Source organism: Bos mutus, chromosome 8 (genome assembly GCF_027580195.1).
Source record: "Bos mutus isolate GX-2022 chromosome 8, NWIPB_WYAK_1.1, whole genome shotgun sequence".
Lineage (NCBI taxonomy): Eukaryota > Metazoa > Chordata > Mammalia > Artiodactyla > Bovidae > Bos > Bos mutus.
The window spans coordinates 10,127,750-10,141,232 of NC_091624.1; the positions used below are offsets into that span (position 1 = coordinate 10,127,750).

Sequence of the window (13,483 nt, forward strand, 5' to 3'; positions counted from 1 at the left end):
CTTGGCCATGGACTTGCTGTGGCAATAGCTTTCAGGAGACCTGACCTACACTGAGGCTTGAAAACATGCTTTCAGGAGTTTACCTTCCCCCGGACTCCTGCCTTCACCCCCAGCAAGCCTGCTGGAGAGGTGCAAGAGACACATGGATGAGAGTCAAGTTGTTTCAGCCTTTGTAGCCAAGGCCAGGCTAGACCAGTCAACAGCCCTCGAATCACCTTCATGTAAGGGAACCCAGCCAAGGTCAGCAGGGCCACTACCCAACCCACCACTGACCGAAGATGCATGAGAGGCCCCAAGCAAGGTCAACCAATCCCTAACCAGACCAGCAGGGCAATTTGGCTGTCTCACTGCCTCCTAAGAAAACATGGATTTTTTTTTTTAAACAAGAACTCCGTTTTTTATTTCATCATTTCTTGCATTTGAAGTACTCCTCGATGACGTCCTTGGCCCGAGATTCTTTGCCATAGTCCTTAACCACCACACAACTTGATGGGGTTTTCCCTCTCTGTCAGTTTTACAGAGGCCTACCCATTCCCTGAGTTTCTTGTTGTTATCAACCTCGATAAGGCTGATTTGATGCTCACCACAAAGGGCCTCCACCAACTTGACATACGTAGGCTCATCACAGTTGGACACAAGCACACGTGGATGGGCTTGGTGCTCGTCTAAAGCCTTGGCAGCTTCGTGACTTCCACACGCTGGAATTCCATCGTGGATGAGGGCAGCCTTCAGCACCTGTTGCAAAGCAGTATTAATGTCCACTACACCTCCAGCAGCAATGCCCTCCTCCGCCATGGAGGTGGGTTACCGGTGGAGCCAAATCTTGAACGCACCTGAGCCTCAGCCTCTGTGCGAGCCCGTGGCGGCAGAGAAAGAGGGATGATTATTTTTTTAAGTCACTAGGTTTGGGGATGGTTTGTTACCTGGCAACAGTTAACTGATACAGGGGGACAGCATTCCAGGCCACAGGAATCGTATTTACAGAGGCTCAGAGGCAAGGAAAGGGCTTCATGAGTTGAGAGAAACAAAAAAAGCCAGAGCACCTGAAATGTGATAAAAGGACCAGGTGGGAGAGAGAAAATGAGATCCAGGAGGTGGGTGGGAGCCGGATCGTGCACAGCCTTGACAGGGGCTTGGGTATTTTCCTAAGTAGAAAGGGGAGCTAGTGGAAAGTTGTAAGAACGTGGTGGAGCAGGGTCAGAGCAAGCATGTAATGGATTTACTCTCAAAACCTCCCTCTGGCTGTTCTGGAGGAAATGAATTAGAAGGAGCAGCAGTGGAAGTTAAGAGCCCACTTGTAGGGTTCTTCCCTTTGCAAAGTAGGGACTGGTTACAAAATCTCGGAAAGTAGGCATACGGGGAAACTGAAGCTTAGGCGAAGGGACTGAAATGAATGGGATGCAGCTTAGGAACTGCTTAAGGGGAAATTTATAGCTTCAGATGTTTGTACTAGACACAAGATAGGTTTCAAATCAATTATCTAAGCTTCTACTTGATGAAGCTCAGAAAAGAAGAGCAAATTTGAAGGACTTAGACAACCTGATTTCACACCTACGATGACACTGTAGTGATTGAGGCAGGGTGCCACTTGCGAAATTACTGATATAAAGATCAATGGAAGAGAATAGAGAGTTCCCAAACAGACCCAAACACACAGGGCCAGTTGATTTCGACAAAAGTGCCAAAATAATTCCAGAAGGAATCAATATAAAAAAATAAAAGAACTTGACATTTACCTTGCGCCATATACAAAAAACTGACGTGAAGTAGATCATAGACTGAGGCATAAAAGCTAAAATTATAAAATTTCTAGAAGAAAATATAGAAGAAATTCTTTCAACCTTGGATTAGGCAAGAATTTCCTATAAAGGACACAAAATGCAGTAAATGTAAACAAAAAAGTCTTAATTGAACTTCATCAAAATTTAAACTTCTGCTCTTTAAAGACATTGTTAAATAGTAAAAGTTAACCACCAACTGGGGGAAAATATTCATGATACAATGTTCTGACAAAGAACTTGTATCCGAAATATACAAAGAACTCTTTCAAATTAATACCAAAAAGATAAACCATTTTTAAAAATATATTTGAACAGACACTTCACAAAAGAAGATACACAAATAACCAATAAGCACATAAGATGCTTGACGTCATTTGTCATTAGAGAAATGTAAGGACAAATGACAGTGAGATGCTAGTCACCAGAATGGTTAAAACGAAAATTACTGACAATATACCAGGTGCTGGTGCTGACAAAGATATAGAGCCACCGGAATTCTCGTATATTGCTGGTGAGGATAGAAAATGATTCTTTGAAAACAGGTTGACAGCTGCTTATCCAGTTAAGCATGCATTTACCACATCACCCAGCAAATCCACTCTGCAGTATTTATCTTGGAGAAATAAAAACAAATGTCCTCATAAAGACTTGTTCATGGCTATTCATAGTAACTTCATCTGTAATACCCCCAATTGGAAATTATCCAAGTGTCAATCAACTGATGACTGTGTAAACAACCGGCATATCCACACAATAGAACACTGATCCACAGTGACCTGCTCATACGCACATGTGGATGAATCTCAGAAATGTTACACTGACTGGCAGAGGCCAGATACAAAATACTACACACTATAGTTATACTAAGTCACTTCAGTCGTGTCCGACTCTTTGCAACCCTATGGACTGTAGCCCTCCAGGCTCCCCTGTCCATGGGATTCTCCAGGCAAGAATACTGGAGTGGGTTGCCATGCCTTCCTCCAGGGGATCTTCCCCACCCAGGGATCAAACATCTCTTAGGTCTCCTGCATTGGCAGGTGGGTTCTTTACCACTAGCACCACTTAAACAAAAATTGCTTTTTCCCCCTGTATTTCTTAACTCACGTTTAGAATCACTCATTATATTAGTTGAACAGCATGATCCCCATATATACATCAGTGTCTGGAAAAGGCAGATCTAATCTATAGTGACAGTAAGCAGACCAGTGTGGACTGAGGCCAGAGGTGGCAGACATTGTCAGGAAAGGGTCATGAAGGAACTTTTGGAGGTGACAGTCATGTTCTGTATCTTGATGGTGGTGGTGGTTACAAAGATGTATAAGGAAAGAAGGAAAACTTTCGTCTCTCAGTCATGTCTGACTCTTTGTGGTCCCATGGACTGTAGCCCGCCAGGTTTCTCTATCCATGGAATTCTCCATGTAAGAATACGGGAGTGGATAGTCATTCTCTTCTCCAGGGGATCTTTCCAACCCAGGGATCGAACTAGGGTTTCCCGCCTGCATTGCAGACAGATTCTTTACTGTCTGAGCCACCAGAGAAACCTGTCAAAACACATCAAAATATACATTAAAATGGGTGTATTTTATTGCATGTAAAGTGATATCTCAAAGTTACTTTTTAAAAGAGTTCTTTAAACCTTTGGGGACGTATTTGTTAGAAAAAGTGTTTGTTGGCATTATTTCATAAAATTGCATATCCTACGACCCAGAAGTCCCAGTCCTAGGTATAGACCCTAAAATCTGAGTGCACGTGTGCTCCAGGAGACAAAACAGAAAGTTTATAGCGGCATAGTGAAAATGTCTATTGGCAGTAGAATGAATAAATAAATGATGTCATATGATTAAAAAAAAACTACACTCAAAGAAAGTTAAAGAACTGCAAGTACACACCCCAATGTGGCTGAGCCTCACAAACATAATATTGAGCCGAAGAGGCCAAGCTCGCACAAGAATATGTGCAGGTGATTCTATACACATCAAGGTCAAAAAAGTGGGCAAATGAAACTCCATGGTTTGGGAAGTCCTCTGTAGAAACAACACTATAAAATAAAGCAAGAAATGACCAGAAGATCAGCACTGACTCCAGTGGGATGAGAAAGACACACGGGGGGATCTAGTTTCTGACTATGCTCTAAATCTTAACCTGGGTGGTACTTAAGTTGGTGTTTGCTTTATAATTATTTGTTAAACTATACATATATTTTAGGCACTTTCTTCTGTGTATAAATATTCTAGAATTTAAAAATTCATAAACAAAGTAAGACAAGAAAGAAAGTGATGAGAAATATGCAGACGGGAGAGAAACTGTCTGGGGAAATCAGGGAAGACTTCCTGGAGGAGGGGTCTGTTTAGCAGATGTATATTGAGAGTCCTCCACATACCAGACTCATGAAGACAGATGTGAACAAAGACACACTCTTCTTGTCCCCGTGGAATGTACATTCCAGAGAGGGAGATGGCCAGGAATCAAATAGCATACCGTAAAAACATAACCAACAGGGCACCTTGGGGATCTTGAGCATCGTAATGGCCTTGAGGGTAAAGTCCAAGGGTCCTGAGTTCTGAAGAGTGATTATGGTTTGCTTGGGAATGAGAGGTAGGAGGAATTGGAGGTGGCAGCATCAGCCCCAGTGAAGCTCCTCAAGCAAAAGAGAGCTTGGCCCCAGAGAACTGCCAAAAAGCTCACACGATCATGCAGAGAATACTTGAGGAAGTGGCATGAGATGAATAGCATGGAGAAATGGAGGAAGATATTCGAACTGGACTTTGAAGAGTGGATAGGAGTTCATCAGGCAGAAATGATCCTTCAAGAAATCCTTGAAGACTGGGATTTTGTGTCTTGCTCACCTATGCCTAGTACGTAGACGTGCTCAGTAAATAACATGCTAATTTCTCTTGGAAAGTAAAAAGTCAGAGAACAGAAGAATTGAGAGATTATAAAATTAGGGCCACTGGCCTTGGCCTCAGATAATGGGGATGCAGCCGTTTCAGGGCTGGGGGAGGGAGTTTGCTTAGCATCCTGGGCTCTATCTCATCTGTCAGCAGCTTTAGCGGTCCATGAAATGACCAAGAGAGGAAGGAAGAGCTGGAACGGAAAACTCTGAGAGACAGGCCATCTGCTCCTGGAAGCAGCTGACAGACTGGCCGCCACCGCCACCACGAAACTGGCTTGCAACGCCTCTTCCACACCCCCACCTCAAACCTCAGGGTCTCATGAGGGTGACGGCAGCAGGGCCTGGGGACACTGGAGCCAGACGCAATCAGAGTGAGCAGCCGCGGCTGCGGTGGTTCAGGAATCTGGTTGTTAGTGGGCAGCGGAGGGAGCCTTGCTGTCTCCCCTGTGTTTACTTGGCTCCACAAAGGGGCTGGAAATTTGATCTCCGTGGGGACTGGGCCCTGGTCAGCCCCGGCCCAGAGTCTCTGACGGAGCCATGGCCTCTCAGAGCTGCTCGGAAGATATTCTCTTATCTGTGAAACGGAGACCAGAAAGCAGACAGAGGCAGTTATGCCCAGTCATAACTGAATGAGAACAGCCCCCATAGATGGAGGGCTTATAACATGTCAAGCACAGGGCCAACCGTTTCAAGCAAAGTATTCTTGTTTATCGGTTGGAGAAACTGAGCCTCAGAGAGGGCAAGGAATTTGTCCAAGGTCACACAGAACTAGAGTCGGGTTGAGTCCCGATCTGCCCAGTTCCAAAGTCTGTGCGCCTAATCACCTCCGCATCCTGTCTCCGAGGGCGCTGTTCATCGCATGTCTGGGATGCTGGACACCCAGGCGCTCCAGCCAGATGCTCCTCGGAGATCTCCATCCATGGTGCCCTCCCCGCTACGACTGATCCTGGGTTCAGGGACTCCATCCTCACCTAGCCTGACCACCTTCCCACAGAAGGTCTCCATCTCCTGCTGTCTTCTTGGATCTCAACTTCCTTGAGTCCCTGCACCCCTGCCCAGGCTTCTCACTGCCTTGGATGCTTCTGGAATAGTCTGCAGACACCAAATTTCCAACAGCAAGAATTCCTCCTCTGAACCAGCCATCGAGGGTAAATTCATGAGGATTGGGGCTGGCCGGTTGCCCCTAGAACCCCCACCATACGGCACAGCGCCTGGCACAGAAGAGGAATGCGGAAGGTGCCAAGCTTGGACATCCAGCCTGGGAACACGTGGCACCTTGAGGAAAGACGGTTCTGCCGCTTGACTGCCGTGTGGTCCCGGGCATGGGACACAGCCTCTCTGAGCCCACTTCTTTCTCCCCAAAACAGTGAATGTAGTATTTCATTCATGAATTCCATGATCTCATGCATGCAAAGGGCTTAGCACTCAGCAAGTGCTCAATAAATACTACATCCTGGATTTGAATTTTGAAAAAAATTTTTGGAGGGGGGGCTTTGATTGGTTTTCAGACTCTCTTCCAGCTTTGTGCTACAAGTTTCTGGGAAATGGGTACCTGGGACTGATCCTGGAGTTAGGGACATCTGTTCTGTACCTAAGAACCAGGTACCCATTGCCAAGATGCCCAGCACGGTACTAGGAATATGGCCGATATGACTAATTCCCTTGTTGATTTGAAAGCTTATCTTCCCCATATTTCTGCCTTTGAGTGAAGCTTCTGTGGATTTCTCTAAGCCTTGTTAAACCTGTTTACAACTTCAGGCTGAATCCCTCTCAGAGTAAGTGATCCGAGTGCTTTGTCTGGTTAAACTAGGTGTCTAACCTTAAGCCTTCTTGCTATAATTCCAGCCTATTTTCTCACACTCCATCCTGACTGAGGTGGTAGCAGCTATTCTTTGTCCCCGGAGAGATCACATGTTTCACACACTAAACAGGAAGAAAGCGCCCCCCATTCCCATTCCCAACCCAGGAAACTTTCCTACCGGAAATTTCTGCACCGTATTGCTTTCCTATTCTTTGATGCAATAATGCTTCCTTGAGCTAGTCATTCCCCCACCGGGCCTTTTAGGGGAATACTCCTGAGCCTTCCCGGCTTGGGGAATTCCAAGGATGTCGAGCCAGACATCCAGGGCCCTCCCCACCACCCAGGAGCCTAGCCCCCGTCCTTTCTTGTCTGGATGGCGGAAGCGAAGGTCCCCCTGTGGGTTGGTGGCACAACTGGTCCTAACTCACTATCTCCTGCTCCCAGGCCCCTGGGCCCCCACCATGGAGCTCCCAAGATCACTGTCTCCCAAGCAGGGATCCCCCTGGCCAGCCCTGGAGAGTAGGAGGGTCAAGTTTTCTGCATAAAGAATGCCAGGGGTACAGTGGTCACCAAGCCTCCAGCCCTCCCCTGTTATTCTTCCTGGAATTTTGTGCCCATTTCCTGTGTCACCACCTGTGACCCTGAGTGCAGACTATTCCTTGTGAGGCGACCACAGCAGCAGGGCCGGGGCCCTTGATGAAGAAAATAAAACAGTGTTGATTCAGCACATGCGCGTGCGCACCCACACACACACACACACACACACACACACACACACACGCCACACACCCCACCTCCATATGTGTTAAGGCCAGCACAGTGGCCTTCTGGGTCTGCAGGCCTTCTTAGCACCCCCTGGCTCTTAAACCTCATGACCCAGGCCTGGAAGCTCATCAACAATTCCCACAACCCTTCCCAAAAACTAAAATTGAGTCACAGCATTGAGTCCTGGAGCCAAAAGTCATCTGTGCTCCTTCCCAGAGTAGGAAAATCCTCTTCCAGTGCCTGTTGATGGGAGTCTCTTGACTTATCAAGGCATCTCACCCCACTGCTAGACAATCCGGAGACTGCCTGGAGGAGGACGAGGAGCAGGACCACCAGGTCAGAGAGGCCTGAGCTCAAACCCAGAATTGCTAGCTGTGTGACCTTGGGGGAAGTCTCTGAGCCTCTCTAAGCCTCCATATTTTCATCTGTACAATAAAACATTGGCCTCATGGAACTGCAAATAAAACACTTCCATCTGTATATAAAACATTTGCCTCATGGAATTGATGTGAGAATTAAATGAGAGGATATATGGAAACCTGAGTGTCAGCTGCAGTCTCCCCCTCCGCCACCTGTGATAATGCAGCAGTGACCATCATTGCAACAACCTCTGATTCTACCGAGAAATCAGTGTCCCAGACAGTGCGCTGAGCCTTATGTGAGTTATGTTATTTAATCGGCCTCTAAGGTAAGCACTGAGACTGCCACCATTCCAGATGGGGAAGCCAGCACTTGGAGAAGTGTGTGTAACCTGCCAGGGCCCCACAGGCAGACAAGGTAGGGCTGGAATTTAGACCCAGGAAACCTAAACTGGGAATCTGCTTACTTAACCACTGTCATACCCGCCTCTTCAAACCTGCTGATGGTAAGCGCTCAGTAAATGCTAGTCATCATTAGGACTATAATTACTGGACTACCAGGAATCTTTCTCTCCAGCTGAAGGTCCTCTCCAAGATTACAGCACGAGGGTTCTGCCTTCCTGTGGTCTCCCTGCTTTCAAACTCCTCAGAGTTGATTCAGTGCGGATCATTCACGAGCCCCAGGAGAGCTGTCTCAGTTCCTTGGTGCAATTACTGGGATGCACCACTGGGCCCCTTCCTCCCTCGTTAGCCAGGAAAAACTCACTCCCCCAGACACCTGGGAATGTGCCCTAGATTTAACAGGAAGATGGAATGTGGGAAAATGTACACACTTCTGAACACAACTTTATATTGAACATTTGACATCACTGTTTTTGAACATCCTTTTCTCCCCTACCCCACACCTCCAAGAATTTTCCCTGCTCAATTTGCTTCATAGAGCCTCGGCCACCCAAGGGCCCAGCTCTGGACACACAAGGGTCTCCTCTCTCCTCCTCCCATCCCACACCCCTCCTCCTACCCCCAACTCTAGTTGGTCAGGGATAGGAATTCTGCTTCCACCAGCCTTTCATCCCAAACTTTCCCATCTTCACACAGATGGAGGGGCTTTCTATTTAACTAGACCCACCCTTTTCCAGCTTCCCAGGTGACCCAGTGATAAAGAATCCACCTGCCAAGCAGGAGACACAGGTTCAGTTCCTTGGTTAGGGAGATCCCTGGGAGAAGGAAATGGCAATCTACTCCAGTATTCTTGCCTAGAAATCCCATGGAAGGAGGAGCCTGGAGGGCTACAGTCTGTGGGGTCCCAAAGTGTCAGACACAACTTAGCGACTAAACCAGCAACCACCACCCTTTTCCAGGGCAGTGGGGCCTTTGATGGGTCTTCATTCCTTGGCACCATAACCATAACAGCACAAGGAAATTCTTCCTTGGATTAAGTAGGAATAAGCCTGTTTTCCAGTAATGATCTTAAAATATTAAAAGTCTCAGTTAGTTCAGTTCAGTCACTCAGTCGTGTCTGACTCTGTGACCCCATGAATTGCAGCACACCAGGCCTCAAAACCTGTCATTCAAAGTGCCGCTAAGTGGTTCCCATGGTTATCTATCAGATCAGTCGCTCAGTGGTGTCCGACTCTTTGCAGCCCCATGAATTGCAGCACGCCAGGCCTCCCTGTCCATCACCAACTCCCGGAGTTCACTCAGACTCACGTCCATCGAATCAGTGATGCCATCCAGCCATCTCATCCTCTGGCGTCCCCTTCTCCTCCTGCCCCCAATCCCTCCCAGCATCAGAGTCTTTTCCAATGAGTCAACTCTTTGCATGAAGTGGCCAAAGTACTGGAGTTTCAGCCTCAGCATCAGTCCTTGCAATGAACACCCAGGACTGATCTCCTTTAGGATGGACTGGTTGGATCTCCTTGCAGTCCAAGGGACTCTCAAGAGTCTTCTCCAACACCACAGTTCAAAAGCATCAATTCTTCGGCGCTCAGCTTTCTCAGACCTTGGTAATTATCTTGCCTAGATTTTCTGTGAGAGACAACCAGCCCTCACTGCTTGGACCATCCCATGCAGAGCGGGACATTTAGTGCTTTGTGCCCTCTATACCCCAACAGCATCCTGCCTCCATCATTGTGACAACCGAAAATGCTCCCCCACATCACCAGAGCCCCCTAGCTCTTACTCATGCACAAGCACACAAGTGTGTACACACATGTATACACACATTTACACACACACACGGTGCAGAATCACTCCTCCCTTTCTTCATGAAGAGTAGAATGTGCCATCCCAATATATATCTCTGGTATGTCAATTATTTTGAGTTGTAGGCACTTACTGCTACTACTACTAAGTCGCTTCAGTCGTGTCTGACTCTGTGCGACCCCACGGACTGCAGCCCACCAGGCTTCCCCATCCATGGGATTCTCCAGGCAAGAACACTGGAGTGGGTGGGCACTTAAAAGGCAGCAAATGCGGGGACAGACTTCCTCTGAACTCTCCTTATCTGCCTCCAGACAGATCCTGCAAAAGGAACTAAAATATCATCAATCTCCTCCCCTGGAGTGTCCTCAACAGGGCGAGGGAGGCAGATTGAATCTAGACACGAAGAGACTAGAAGTCAATTCCACAGCCACGCAAGCTCCATCAGACTGTCACACGTCCAGTCTATTCTTCTAGGAGTCCATTCATCTTCCCTAAAACTCATTTCCTCTCCTCTAAGGGAGCTGCATCCTTCCGCCTCTTTCCCTATTAAGTTGGTGTTTCAGTCTGAGCTCTAGGCCACCTCAGGGAGTGACTCTTTCTGGCTTTGGCTGCTGTGTGCCCGAGGGATACATGTTCATAAACTTCTGTTTGTTTTCCTCTTCTCAATGTCTTTTACGACAGGGGTCTCCGCTAAGAACTCAGAAGGGTAGAGGGAACATTATTTTTCCTCCCCTACCTACATACACCTGGGCTCAGGAGGCAGAGAGAGGCAGACGGCTCTGCCTGAGGTCACAGTCACGCAGCTAGTGAGGCTGGAAAGCTGGACTCTACCTCCAGAGGGAGGGCCTGGCCCAGGAGAATGGCCTCTCACTGCCCCACTGTAGAGGCTGAGGCCGTTCTGCTCCCAGGCCAGGAGCGGGGAATAGGGCCCCCCTCATTTCCTTCTGCTCCAGACCTCTGCAAACCCAAGTCCTTGGCTCCTCTGGAAGGGCCAGCAGGGCGCCAGGCAGACAGTAGCAGAGAAAACCTCAGCCTCTCACATGCTGAGGACTCACGGGTTCTGCTTGGTTCCCAGTAAACCAGAAATATCGACGTCAAATGAGGTTAGCAGGAGTGCTGGCCCCGAGGTGGAGAGGGGAGCCAGCCAGACCTCATCCCAGCAGCTCTCTGGAGAGGCAGTCTTCCACCTCGCAGCCCGGACCCCCAGCTTCCTGCAAGCCTGGCCATGGAATTCCAGCTGTCGGCTGCCCAGACATAGAGGGTGGGGGGCAGCGGGGGCGATTTCCATAATCCAGAAGCTGAAGTGCGCCAGTAAGCAGGGCTTTCCAGACGTGGGGACACACCAGGCCAAAACACACAGCTCTGGGCCCACTTAGAGACACAGCACCTGGAGGATGGGGCAGAGGGCAGGCCCCCTAAATGCCGGCAGGGACCTCCGTTCACCTCTGGTTCACCTCTGAACCAGTTCTGGTTGTGACCCTGCAGGGTAGCCCACTGCATCCCCATTTCACAGATGAGTTTGTCCCAAGTGTTCTTGGGGTGTGGGAGAGGGGTCTGTGGCTTTAAACACTGAGATTAGGGAGGCAGAGGACGAGCGGAGCCGGAGCGGGTGGGAGAGAGGAGAGGGAGGGGCTTCCCAATTGGGAAAGAGGAGGGTCTAGGGAGGCTGAACCCCAGACCCCCCAACTTTCCCAACCCCCATCCCCAAGGAAGGAGGGGTAGGGGCTCCTCTGGCTAAGTGGACAGAGGCAGAGGGAAGGAACCCCAAATGATACCAAATTTCCCACTTGCCCACTTTAAAAATCAAGACAAATTGGACAAACATATCTAAGTTTGTGGCTGTATATATCTATCTGCTACTCTAAAAATTTTTAGAAACTGTGGTATATGTTGACTGTAGTAGATATCGTAGCTAGGTTATGTAGCCTGTGTTCTCCCTGTAACACATCATGAGTCTCTCCTCTATTATGGAATACACTTTTAATTAATTTTCTGAGATACGATTCACATAGCATAAAATCATCCTTTTAAAATGTGCCGTTCAGTGGTTTTGCTATTTTCACTATGTTGCACACTCATCACCATTATCTCATCCCAGAACGTTTCAATCAGCCCCAAAAGAAACTGGTACCTGTTAGTGGTTAGTCCCAAGTCTCCCCTTCCCTGATCTTCTGACAACCACTAATCTACTTTCTATCTATGGACTTGCCATTCTGTATAAGTCATATAAATGGAATCATAATGAATGGGATTATGTCTGACTTCTTTCACTTAGCATCATGTTCACAAGTTTCATCCCTGTTGCAGCGGGTAACAGTACTTCCTTTCTATGACTGAATAATGGCTTATTGTATGGATATGCCATATTTTCCTGGTCTACTCATTCATTGATCAACATTTGGATGGTTTCCATTTTGGGGATATTATGAGTAATGCTGTTTTGAGCATCTGCGTACGACAAGGTTTTGTGTGGACAAATGTTTTCATTTCTCTTGGATATATATGTAGCAGTAGAATTGCTGGGTTATGGTAATTCTATATTTAGCTTTTTGAGGAGCTGCCAGACTGTTTTCCACAGTGGCAACACCATTTTACATTCCCATCAACAATGTAAGAGGATTCCAGTTTCTCCACATCCTCACCAACACTGGCTATTTTTCTCTTGTTTCTTAAATTATAACCATTGTGGTTTTGATTCTCATTTCCCCAGTGACTAATGATGTTGGACATAAATATGCTTTTAAATTGTGATTTTAGTGGCTGTATAAATTCCATGGTAGACGACTATAATGTATTTTTTAATTGGCTACTATTGAGTATATTTTAATTGGCTACTATTAAGTGTTCCTATTTTTCTAATTCATGTATATACATATAAGCCGCCTTTTTTTATCATAATTATCTCTGATTCAATTTTGTTCATTCACTGAATAGCTATCTAGTAATCCAAGCCTGTTCTAGATGCTTTTATATGGTGCTGATCAAAACAGGTCCAATACCTCCTTCCTGGAACATGTTGTCTGGTGATTTGGTAAACAATCATGCAAAGAAGTTTATCATTACAAAGGCTGATGGGTATTATTAAGGAAAAGTACAATAGGCACATGTAAGAGGACCCTGTCATTCGGAGCAGGAGGCAGGCGAGGCCTAGGGAGGGGGAGTTAGCCAGGGTCAGGTAAAGAATCTACCTGTAACATGGGAGACCTGGGTTCCATCCCTGGGTCGGGGGAGAGCCTCTGGAGAAGGGAGTGGCAATCCACTCCAGTATTCTTGCTGGGAAAACCCCATGGACAGAGGAGCCTGGTGGGCTACAGTCCATGGGGTCACAAAGACTCGGACATGACTGAGCAACTAACACAAGATGGAGGTGGGGGAAGGCACACCAGGCAGAGGGAAGAGCGTGAAGAGCGTGCGTGAAGCCCCCTCGCTGGGAAACGGCTCTGCCTATTTCAGCAACTAACAGCAGATGTGAGTGTCTGGCAGACATGAGGAGGAAGAGCGAAGTGGGTGGGGTGGAAGGAATCCACGTGGAGAGGGGATGGACCATATTGACTGATAACCAGTTTCGGGACGGCTAAATACACAGACAATTGTTTTCTTTCCAATTGTGTCCATTCAAATAGCAAAGGAGAGATGGTGAGAAGAAAGGAGTAGGGGAGAGAGGATTTCTGAAGACAGC

General features: G+C 47.4%; 1 pseudogene; it reads right to left on the reverse strand.

Annotated features, from left to right (window-relative positions):
• Nucleotides 1–406: 406 nt before the first annotated feature.
• LOC102276008 (small ribosomal subunit protein eS12-like) lies at nucleotides 407–795 on the reverse strand (annotated as a pseudogene).
• Between the last annotated feature and the right edge of the window lie 12,688 nt (nucleotides 796–13,483).